Source organism: Apium graveolens, chromosome 8, assembly GCF_009905375.1.
Source record: "Apium graveolens cultivar Ventura chromosome 8, ASM990537v1, whole genome shotgun sequence".
Taxonomy (NCBI): Eukaryota; Viridiplantae; Streptophyta; class Magnoliopsida; order Apiales; family Apiaceae; genus Apium; species Apium graveolens.
Window position 1 is genome coordinate 203,221,457 of NC_133654.1, and position 10,865 is coordinate 203,232,321.

Sequence of the window (10,865 nt, forward strand, 5' to 3'; positions counted from 1 at the left end):
AACAAATGTTCGAATTTTGATGTTATTCCAATTATGAGTCAGCACATCGGGTATGCAATTATCAATCAAACTCATTTTGATTTTGCAACTGCTTTAATTGGTTTTATTGGGGATAGGATGACAGAGGATCGATATGTTGTTTATTTTGCTAGATTATGTCAACTTATTTACACTTATTGTACTGATGAACCTCATTTAGTCAGCACCCAAACCCCACCTTTTAAGGTTGCAAAATGATACTTTAATGACCTGGTAAATGCTGATACTAAGAAAAAAGTGGTTAGACCATTATAGATTCCTCAGTCTGTAAAACAGATCCTAGTAAATGCTGATCCTGATACTTATAGATCTATTTACTCTGATGTCCAACCAACTCCAAACACCCAAAATCCATCAACCTCAGTACCTACCTCTCATTCTACTCAACCTACTGTTAGGGCGAAATCACGCACTAATATTCACGCAAGTATACGCGTTCGCAAGTAATATAGAATACTTTCTAATTCGTTCCCTCAGAGACTCAGACTAAGTTATTGTCTAATTTAACTCACTCACCAATGTATGATTACTTCTCAATGTTAAGATAATAACACTTAAAATTGTTGATTGAATATTAACTATAATTAACTACTTAATTAACCACTTAACTAACACTGCAATTTATCAATAATAAAACACTCATGAGATCACAACTTCATTATTACTTCCTTCTATAGCCATAGTTATTACCTTTAGCATGTGACAGTGATGATATTAATCGAATAACACAAAACTGATAAAAGCCAACTTTCATTATACTAATACCATTCTACCAAACATCCACAATTAAGATAGAAGTTGAATAGTCATCAATTATGTTGAGTTCCTATATGTCTATAGAAATTGACAACACAACGATTTAAGCACAAGTTATTCCTTTTGATTACATAGGGCAAATAAAACTGTTAGAGTTACCCACTAATCATGCACAACGTACATGAACCTATGCTAGCATGGCAAGTTCTAAATCTCAAGATCCACTGTCGCTTCACAAGAGATTAACACCCTATCTTATATGTTCGCGACGCACATAAGACGAATACGCACAACCAATACTAGATATCATGCAATCATCACACACTAAAGTATTAAACAATTAACTAAAGAATTCCATAATAAATCCGTTGCAACCCCACGATCACGATTAGCCCATAATAGAACTTATCGCCATCATGGGTTCATATGAAATCATGATAAACGAACATAAGAAAATAACAACTAAACTAATTATATTAAAACAGAGTACGTCACAAGAGTAAACAAGTCAAAGCAAGAAAACTAGCATCCAACGTTACAACGAAACAAGAATCACAAGAATATATGCTTCCTCTTCGCTGCTGTGTGCTAAATCGGTCTTCTTCCTTATCTCCTTCGCTTCTTGCAAAACACAATCTAAAACATAATCCCCTCTTTTTCCTCTGTGAAAAACGTCTCAAATCTACTTATATAATAGTCCCATAAAACTCAGATTACATAGAAGTTGGAAGCCAAACAGAAGTAGAAGTCTAAAACAATATATTATTTTCCCCGACCCTGCGCGGCCGCTCAGCATTTCTGCGCGGGCGCGCAAGGCTGCTGCACGGCCGCTCAGCATTGCTGCGCGGGCGCGCAGGACCCTACTGGAAAATTTCCAGGTTTGCTCCGTTTATTCGCCGTAATCTGCCCGTTCTTTTCCTCTCACAATGGTGAACACATGCCAAGGCTTATTCTTGATGATTCCTCCTCCGAAATGTAACTAATACCCTGAAATGCATAAACACTAGAAAAACGCATCAAATACACAAAATACTTGATTTCAAGATACCAATTTAAGCCGTTTTAAGACGTTCTAAGTGGTACAAAATGCCACTTATCACACCCCCAAACTTAAATCAATGCTTGTCCTCAAGCGTCACAGACTCAAAAACAAATAAAAATATGCATGAATGCAATCTATATGAAAATGCAACGATCCCCCTTACTACAATTAACCAACCAAATTGTCACGTCTCAACGAATACAGTCAGACACTAAAGATCAAGAAACTCATGCAAACGGACACACCGCCAGAAACGTGGTGTGTGCAAATGCTTAACAGATATGCTTCGGAACTAGACCAATTACTATGACTAGACTTCCCTCAAGGCAATCCTACGATTATACAAAGAATAAAAATTCTAGGCACAAAGTGATACACAACACTACAAAAACTTTAGAGCTTACTACAGAATCGTGCTTTTTATTTACAACGCAAATGCTTATTTGACCGTGCAGTGAGTGAGATCCACAAAAGACTTATACAATGGTATCCATGTAACGAGCGTTAGGTTAGCGGATCCCAGACTCTAAAAGCCTTAGGTCACTAGGCACAAAGTCCCCTAAGAACTTAATAACTCGAATACCAAAGAGCCCACTCTTGATCAATTACGCAATTTTTTTTTTTTTTAACTCTGAGCAAGTGTGTTTCGCTCCATCTTGCTCAACCCTAGACTACTCGCATAACATGCGAGCCGGCTACTAGCCATTTGACGCCTAGCCACAACTAGCAACAAATTCCATTTTTACTCCATTTTTTTTTTCTTTTTCATGCCTTTACCACTAAGAACCTATTATCAAATTCTAAGCATAATAAATAGATTATCCTCGAAAATAATCAGATCATAACAACAATCTAGTCCTTCAGCATTCTCTAAGACTTAGTGACAATACAAGTGCTTCTAGCATGCATATCAACCTACACAACTTAATATCACTTTAATACTATCACTACACTCGCATCAATATCATAATTCAGTCGATAAATCATTGCAAAAGGGATCATGGTATATGCATGAGCTATATGATATGACAACAAATAAAGCTATATAAAAAAAAACTATATGGCAAAAATTATGCAACTCTATGAACTAACTATCATGAATATGCAACTATATGACACACAAAAAATATTCCTTAACTACCACCCCCAAACTTAAAATCTTCACTGTCCCCAGTGAAGGTAGTAGAAAGGAACACAGGGTATACCTACTCGGAGTCATCATCATCATCACCCTCAGTGGGTGGAGTATCAGGCGACGGGTATGCAGAGTCCTCACCAAAAACTGGCCACTGGATATCAGCTCCAAGACCTCGAAAAGCAGTCCCTAACGCAAGGGTGAGCTCCTGAGCAAACCTGCTCTGCGTCTCATACATGGCATCCATCCGCCGTGAAAGCCTCCTATACTGGGCATCGCCCATCCCAACACCCTCCTGAGCTCTCGAAGAACTAGCCTCACCACGCCCTGGCCTGGCCATAGTAGCACCTCGTGCTGGACGCCCTCCTGGAAGACGATAACCCAGCCCATGCTCCTCAGGCTCACCACCGGTCCACTCCTGCATCCCATTCAGAGTGCCAGAATCTATAGGAGCTATTGGCAACTGCAACTGCTCATGAGCCGGCCAGTTCACTCCTACTGCACGGCATAGCTTTGTAACCGTGGATGCATAAGGGATGTTCATATGCTTTGCTCCCCTCAAAAACTTCAGAATTCCTTGGTAGATAAACTCACCAAGGTCCACATAGTATTCCTCATTCAGAATTCCCCACAACAACTGTGCTCTCTCAACTGTGACCTCGTGTGCATGTGAAGAAGGCAAAATATTAGCACATATAAATGCGTTCCATGCACGGGCATACCTGTTCATGGCGATCGTCGGAAAGTGACGATACTCATTATTGGCTGGACTGCGGTTCCAAACTGTGCCCGGTCGACAGAGAGTCGCATAAATTAAATCCAAGTCAAAATCCTCAGCAGTCTTTTCATTCCAGTTCTCCTCCTCGGGCTTCCTCTCTCGCTGTCCAATCACTCGGCGAATCGCCGCAGGATGATAATCAACCGTCAGCCCCCGAACTACAGAAAACCCATTCTTTTCAGCCTTCGGGTGACTCACAAAAAGCTATCCACCCCTTCTCTGCAATCATGGGCAACAACTCACCATCCCTCCCTGATGGTAAAAACCCCTTCTCCTTCAGAATCGGCTTCCCCAACAGCCTAGTGTACTCCTCCTTCGCGGCTCTGTCAGTTAACCGAGGCCTCGCAGCAGTACCCCTTGATGAATCAGCAGTAGGAACTGTGCTGCTGCTGTCAATAGTGCGTGCTCTCTTGGGTGCCATTGATTTGTGAATAAAAGTGTGTAAGAACTGATTTTTGATGTTTATGAGAGGGTTTAAGTGTAGGAAGTTGTGTGAGATATGTAGGATAGGTGTATGTATATATAGGGTGTGGAGTAGGTTAAATTAGATTAGGAGTGGGGTTGAGGTATAAAATCATGGGGTAATGGGAAAAGAATTCGTGGGTTTATGGGCTGTAATGGGTTTTTGTGTTTTTGTTTTTTTTTTTTTTTCTGAACTGTAAAAAAAAAAAATTCTGGAACTCGACCCCTGCGCGGCCGCTCAGCATTTCTGCGCGGGCGCGCAGCAAGCTGTGCGGCCGCTCAGCATAGCTGCGCGGGCGCGCAGAGGGTCTCTGGAATTTTTTTTTTCAGCCCCTGTTTTCTGATTTTTTTGTGTTTTTGGATAGGTTATTAACTTCTAAGGGTTCCTGTAACAACAATTCATGGGTTGCCTCCCACGCAGCGCTTCTTTTTCGTCATTAGCTTGACGTTCCGTTCCTTTCTCACGTAGTCAACAAAATGGCACTAACCACCTCTCGGTTTGCCATGTCCCCATAGTAATGCTTCAACCGCTGACCGTTAACCTTGAATGCTTGGTCCGAATCATTCTCAAAAATTTCCACCGCTCCATGTGGAAACACAGTTTTGACAATAAAAGGTCCAGACCACCTTGATTTCAACTTCCCAGGAAAAAGTCGGAGCCGAGAGTTGAATAACAGAACTTGTTGCCCTGGCACAAAAACTTAGGATGTAGCTTCCTATCGTGCCACCTTTTCACTTTTTCCTTATACATTTTGTTATTCTCGTATGCTTGAAGTCGAAATTCATCAAGTTCATTAAGCTGAAGCATTCTTTTCTTACCAGCTGCATCTAAATCCAGGGTCAATTTCTTCAATGCCCAGTAGGCCTTATGCTCAAGCTCCGCCGGTAGATGACATCCCTTACCGTACACCAACTGAAACGGTGACATCCCAAGTGGAGTTTTGTATGCTGTTCTGTAAGCCCAAACAGCTTCATCGAGCTTTAAAGACCAATCCTTCCTTGATGGACAAACAACCTTCTCTAGAATGCGCTTTATCTCTCTGTTAGACACTTCCGCTTGACCATTTGTTTGCGGATGATAGGCAGTAGCTACTCGATGATTCACATTATAAAGCTGCATCATTGAAGTGAACTTACGGTTGCAAAAATGTGATCCTTCATCACTTATGATTACCCGAGGTGTTCCAAACCTTGTGAAAATTTGCTTATGAAAAAAATTTAGCACTGCCTTTGCATCATTTGTTGGTAAAGCTTTAACTTCGACCCATTTGGAGACATAGTCGACTGCCAGCAAAATGTACTGATTATTGCAAGACGAGATAAAAGGCCCCATGAAATCGATTCCCCATACATCAAAGACCTCGACTTCAAGCATCACATTTAATGGCATCTCATCCTTTCTTGACAAATTTCCCACTCTTTGGCAACGATCACACCTTAAAACAAACTGATGAGCATCCTTGAACAAGGTGGGCCAGAAAAAACCTGCTTGCAGAATACGAGCTGCCGTTTTCTCACCTCCATAGTGTCCACCATAAACCGTGGCATGGCAGTCTCGTAATATCCCCTCCGTCTCACAGAACGGGATACATCTCCTGATGATCTGGTCAGCTCCCTGTCTAAACAAATATGGTTCATCCCACATATACCACTTCACCTCATGCAGAAACTTCTTCTTTTGCGCGGATGTCAAATTGGGAGGCATTATATTGCTGATAAGATAGTTTACAATATCTACAAACCATGGTTCTTCCTCCTGAATTGCAAACAACTGCTCATCCGGAAAAGATTCATTGATTAACGTCCTATCTTGTGAAGTAGAATCGGGATTCTCCAACCTAGAGAGATGGTCAGCTACTTGATTCTCGGTACCTTTTCTATCTTTGATCTCTAACTCAAATTCCTGAAGTAAAAGCACCCAACGAATGAGTCTCGGCTTCGACTCCTTCTTAGAAACCAGATAGCGAATAGCTGCATGATCAGTGAATACTGTCACTTTCGTACCAAGCAGATAAGATCGAAATTTCTCAAAGCCAAAGACTATAGCCAAAAGCTCCTTCTCAGTAGTGGTGTAGTTCAATTGGGCCCCATTTAAAGTCTTACTCGCATAGTAGACCACATGAAAGAGATTTTTCTTGCGCTATCCCAGAACTGCACCTACCGCATAGTCACTCGCATCACACATCATCTCAAACGGTTCTGTCCAATCTGGTGCTGTAATAACTGGTGCCGTGATCAAACTCTTCTTGAGAGTCTCGAATGCTGCCAAACATTCATCATCAAATTTGAAAGGCACATCTTTCTCAAGTAAATTGCACAACGGCTTAGATATCTTTGAAAAGTCCTTGATGAATCGCCGATAAAAACCCGCATGACCGAGAAAACTACGGATTCCTTTCACTGAATTAGGTGGGGGAAGATTTTCAATGACTCCCACCTTGGCCTTGTCCACCTCCAGACCTTTGCTAGAGACCTTATGCCCAAGGATAATGCCTTCACGCACCATAAAATGACATTTCTCCCAATTAAGCACCAAATTAGTTTCCACGCATCTTTTGAGTACGGCGCGCAGATTATTCAAGCATTCATCATATGAGTGTCCAAAGACGGAGAAGTCATCCATGAACACTTCGACGTTATTTCCAATCATGTCAGAGAATATAGCCATCATACATCTCTGAAAGGTGGCCGGGGCGCCACATAACCCAAAGGAAACTCTACGAAAAGCAAATGTGCCAAATGGACAAGTGAAGGTAGTCTTTTCCTGATCCTCTGGTGCAATACAAATCTGATTATACCCGGAATACCCATCCAGAAGACAAAAATACTCATGTCCCGCCAATCTGTCCAGCATTTGATCAATGAATGGGAGAGGGAAGTGATCCTTTCTTGTGGCTTTGTTCAGTTTTCTATAATCCATGCATACTCTCCATCCTGTAACTGTTCGAGTAGGGATGAGCTCATTCTTTCCATTTGTGACCACAGTGATACCTCCCTTCTTAGGAACACATTATACAGGGCTCACCCACGAGCTGTCAGAAATAGGATAAATGATGCCTGCATCTAGCCATTTCAGAATTTCTTTCTTCACCACCTCCTTCATGATTGGGTTCAGTCTTCGCTGCTGTTCCACAGTTGGCTTACTACCTTCCTCTAACAGAATTTTATGCATACAATATGAGGGACTTATCCCCTTGATGTCTGCTATAGTCCATCCTATAGACGATTTGAATTCTCTCAAAATCCTTAAGAGCTTGTCTTCCTCACTACCTGAAAGGTCAGCTGAAATAATAATAGGTAACGTAGATGAATCACCTAAAAAGGCATACCTCAAGTGTTCAGGTAATGGTTTGAGCTCTAAGGTAGGAGCTTCCTCTATTGATGGTTTGAGCTTCCCTTCAGCGTTTTTGAGGTCAGAAGTACCAAGAGATTCAAATGGTATATCTAGCTTTTGCTTCCAGGGAGAAGCGTTCAGATATTGTAATTGCTCATTGCGATCTTCATCATCACTGTCAAATTCCCCCACTAAGGCCTTTTCCAATGCATCAGACATTAGCATGTGATCGAGTTCCGAAGTAACCGCAGAATCAATCACATCCACTTTTAAGCACTCCTCATCTTCTGTAGGGAATTTCATTGCCTTGAATACGTTGAAGGTCACATCCTGATCTTGAACCCGCATAGTAAGTTCTCCTTTTTGCACATCTATCAAGGTACGGCCAGTTGCCAAGAAAGGCCTCCCCAAAATTATGGGAATCTTTTTATCTTCCTCAAAATCCAGAATAACAAAATCAGCAGGAAAGAAGAGCTTATCCACCTTGACGAGCACATCCTCAACTATGCCCCTTGGGTAAGTAATGGAACGGTCCGCCAATTGTAGCGACATGTATGTGGGTTTTGGATCAGGTAGATCCAGCTTTTTAAAGATCGACAACGACATCAGATTAATGCTTGCTCCCAAATCACAAAGGCACTTGTCAAAAGTTAGATTGCCAATGGTGCAAGGAATGGTGAAGCTTCCTGGATCTTTCAGTTTTGGTGGTAACTTTTGTTGCAGAACCACGCTGCATTCTTCCGTGAGAGCAACGGTTTCAAGGTCATCCAGTTTCACCTTCCTTGAAAGAATAGTCTTCAAAAACTTTGCATAACTAGGCATTTGTTCCAGAGCCTCAGCGAAAGGTATATTGATGTGAAGTTTCTTGAACACCTCCAGAAACTTCCCGAACTCTCTATCCAGCTTTTGTTGCTGCAATCTCTTAGGAAAAGGTGGTGGAGGATAGAGCTATTTCTCCCCTGTATTAGCCTCAGGCAGAGTGTGTTCAACAGTAGTCTTCCTTGGTTCCGCCGCTTTCTCCCTTTGCTTAGATTCTTCATCTCGAACTTCAGCTTCGACTTCTTTTGCCTTTTCAGCATCAGCTACTTTTCCAGACCTTAAGGTAATAGCCTTGACTTGCTCTTTAGCTTCCTTCCTGCCTGGTACTTCCGTGTCACTGGGAAGAGTGCCAGGTTGACGATTGAGCACTGCATTGGCTAATTGACCGATTTGATTTTCCAAGGTCTTGATAGAAACCGCCTGACTCTTGCACAACAGCTTAAGTTCCTCAAAATCAGCACTAGTAGGTGCAGCTGCACTTCCCTGTTGAGGATATGATTGTCTTGTAGCATACTGCTGTGGTTGCTGGAATCCAGGTGGGTTAAACTATTTACTCACTCCTTGCTGATATGGTAGCTGAATAGCATTCTGATTATTTCCCCAGCTGAAATTTGGATGATTTCTGTTGTTAGGATGATAGGTTGCTGGCACAGGCTGCTGTTGTCGCTGATAATTATTCACATACTGAACAGATTCGTTGACAAGAGAACACTGATCCGTAGCATGAGAACCTGCACAAAGCTCATAAACCATAGCTATTTGATTAACTCCATACGTAGCCAAAGAATCAACCTTCATTGATAGCGCTTGGAGCTGGGCTGCAATAGCGGTGGCTGCATCAACTTCCAGAATACCTGCTACCTTGCCTGATGTCATCCTCTGAGTTGGGTTTTGATGCTCATTTGCAGCCATCATCTCAATAAGATTGTACGCCTCAGTATAGCTTTTAGCCCATAAGGCGCCTCCAGCTGCTGCATCGAGCATGGGCCGAGATTGAGCCCCCAAACCATTATAAAAACCAGTGATTACCATCCAATCCGGCATTCTATGATGGGGACATTTTCTCAACATTTCCTTGTAGCGTTCCCAAGCCTCGCACATAGATTCTGTAGGTTGCTGCGCAAACTGAGTAAGAGCACTCCTCATAGCAGCAGTCTTTGCCATTGGATAAAACTTCACCAGAAACTTTTGCGCAAGATCTTGCCACGTAGTGATTGACCCAGCTGGTTCAGAATGTAACCAGTCTTTAGCCTTATCCCTCAGTGAGAATGGGAAAAGCCTCAACTTGATAGCCTCATCAGTCACGCCATTATACTTAAAAGTGATGCAGATCTCGACAAAATTCCTTATGTGCATGTTGGGGTCTTCAGTTGCCGCTCCTCCAAAAGAAACAGAATTCTGCACCATCTGAATAGTGCCCGGCTTGATTTCAAAGGTGTTAGCTTGAATAGCCGGATGAAGGATGCTTGACTGAATGTCATCAATTTTAGGCCGAGAAAATCCATAAGAGCTGGATCAGCTTGAACAATATGATCTCCCATGTTTACTGGTTCTTTCTGCTCAGTTCCTGAATCCGAATCCTCAAAATCTAACTTCCCCGGTGTATCAAGAACTTCGTCTTTCTCCTCAGCTGTATCTAAGGTCCTCTTGCGAGCACGAGAACGAGTTTGCATAAACGCACTAAAGTACCTGAAACACAACCGAAAAGAGTAATTAACTACTACGTCCTAATCACTGAGTCCTAATGACCAATGATGGTAAGTACATAAACTAAACAACTACGCCGAGTCCCCGGCAGCGGCGCCAAAAACTTGTTAGGGCGAAATCACGCACTAATATTCATGCAAGTATACGCGTTCGCAAGTAATATAGAATACTTTCTAATTCGTTCCCTCAGAGACTCAGACTAAGTTATTGTCTAATTTAACTCACTCACCAATGTATGATTACTTCTCAATGTTAAGATAATAACACTTAAAATTGTTGATTGAATATTAACTATAATTAACTACTTAATTAACCACTTAACTAACACTGCAATTTATCAATAATAAAACACTCATGAGATCACAACTTCATTATTACTTCCTTTTATAGCCATAATTATTACCTTTAGCATGTGACAGTGATGATATTAATCGAATAACACAAAACTGATAAAAGCCAACTTTCATTGTACTAATACCATTCTACCAAACATCCACAATTAAGATAGAAGTTGAATAGTCATCAATTATGTTGAGTTCCTATATGTCTACAGAAATTGACAACACAACGATTTAAGCACAAGTTTTTCCTTTTGATTACATAGGGCAAATAAAACTGTTAGAGTTACCCACTAATCATGCACAACGTACATGAACCTATGCTAGCATGGCAAGTTCTAAATCTCAAGATCCACTGTCGTTTCACAAGAGATTAACACCCTATCTTATATGTTCGCGACGTACATAAGACGAATACGCACAACCAATACTAGATATCATGCAATCATCACACA

At 41.5% G+C, this 10,865-nt stretch overlaps 1 non-coding gene across 1 annotated transcript; it reads left to right on the forward strand.

The window, feature by feature from the left end:
- Window positions 1–9,407: 9,407 nt before the first annotated feature.
- LOC141681664 (small nucleolar RNA R71) lies at window positions 9,408–9,514 on the forward strand. Its single transcript, XR_012559090.1, has one exon. It is a non-coding gene; the product is annotated as a small nucleolar RNA R71 (small nucleolar RNA).
- Window positions 9,515–10,865: the final 1,351 nt, after the last annotated feature.